The sequence below is a fragment of the Pteropus medius genome, unplaced genomic scaffold, assembly GCF_902729225.1.
Source record: "Pteropus medius unplaced genomic scaffold, Ma_sr-lr_union100, whole genome shotgun sequence".
Classification (NCBI taxonomy): domain Eukaryota; kingdom Metazoa; phylum Chordata; class Mammalia; order Chiroptera; family Pteropodidae; genus Pteropus; species Pteropus medius.
This window is the reverse complement of record NW_024354886.1, coordinates 4,994,779-4,996,128: the sequence shown is the minus strand read 5'-3', so window position 1 is coordinate 4,996,128 and position 1,350 is coordinate 4,994,779. Positions and strand designations below refer to the sequence as shown.

At 41.1% G+C, this 1,350-nt stretch overlaps 1 protein-coding gene across 1 annotated transcript in view; it reads left to right on the top strand.

Annotated features, from left to right (window-relative positions):
• BLTP3A (bridge-like lipid transfer protein family member 3A) overlaps nucleotides 1-1,350 on the top strand; it is a 59,499-nt gene that overhangs the window by 791 nt on the left and 57,358 nt on the right. The gene's annotated exons all lie outside the window — the stretch shown is intronic.

The following is a 1,350-nucleotide window of genomic DNA, read 5'->3' as shown; positions in this document are numbered from 1 at the left end:
GCCCCACCAAGCCCTCTGTGCCTCCTCTCCTTCCTCGGTTTGCTCCAAACTAGACCCTTTATCTCTGGCCCGTTCTAAATAACCCTCGAACCTAATTCTTTGTAACCCATTTTCCGCTCAGATTTCCACCTCTGACGCTGGTTTTCTTAGAAGCTCCCAGCTTGTCTTCATCGTCTGGCTGACCCTGTTGCATCACCCTTGACAAAGATGCCATCTCTGCACCCAGGGCCGTTCCATTGATCTCTCTCCCTCCTTTGCTCCTCTTTTTCTTAAACTAAATGGAGAAAGGTCACGAGAGTTGGGCATAAAGTTTTAACAACCTTCCCTTTAAGATATAAAGGTTTTTTGACAGCCTATGGAAAGAACAATGCCCACTTCTGCTTTGCAGCCATTTATTAAGCAGTGTTATGTTCGTAAGTAATTTGGGCAGAAAAGTGGTGGCAGGCACCACAGTTTGCAGGTGTAACTGGATGACTGCTGACCTCTGCGATTGCAGATTATCAGAACTGGTGTCCACAAATATTGGAAGCTAGGCTTTCACTCTATTTCAGGCAGGAGTTGGTGGTGCTTTAATACATTTATCCTGCTTTGTATCTTATTTGAAGACTAATTCAAGCCTTGGACAGTTGGTGGTGGTTTTCAGGAGGTGGGAGTAGGGGTAGAAGCCAGTCAACATGGGTCATCCGTGCCTTGCACTAATGTATCTTTCCTGGCCTTCTCATTGTGTTGGTGTGTAGTATATGAGACACTGTATCTGCCACCATATCCCCTTTTCTGATTGGTACTCGGACCTATTTACTATTACTTTGATTTTAGGCTTTAATAATAGATTCAGATACATCTTTTGGTTGACCACCACTTTATGAAAGTAAAAGCAGATTGGCTGCTGGAGCTGGAAGGTGCCTCTGGACCCTTTATAGTGTTAACTCCCTAATGTATTCTTTTTCAGATAGCAGTCATCTGGGTGTTCCATGACTTTGGTGGTTCTGTGTAAAGATTTAAATAAAAATAGGGCTAAAGACAGAAAATTTAAAGGAAAACAATTTGAGTGAACATAGAATCAGAAAATTTTAAGGTTTAGAGATGATCTAACCTAACACAGCATTGTGTTTAAGAGCCTAGGCCTTTTCTGGTTTACTTTATTCAACTGTAAAATAAGGATAATAGTATCTAATTTAAAGGGTTATTGTGAGAGTTACAGGAGTTAATCTATGTAAGGAGTTAGCACAGTGCTTTGCACACAGTAAGTGCTTAGTAAAACATGAATTGTGGTTGATTTGGAGGCCACAACTTGTATGACAATTTGATATGTCATAGACTCCTCTAGAAAAATCCACATATGTGAACAGA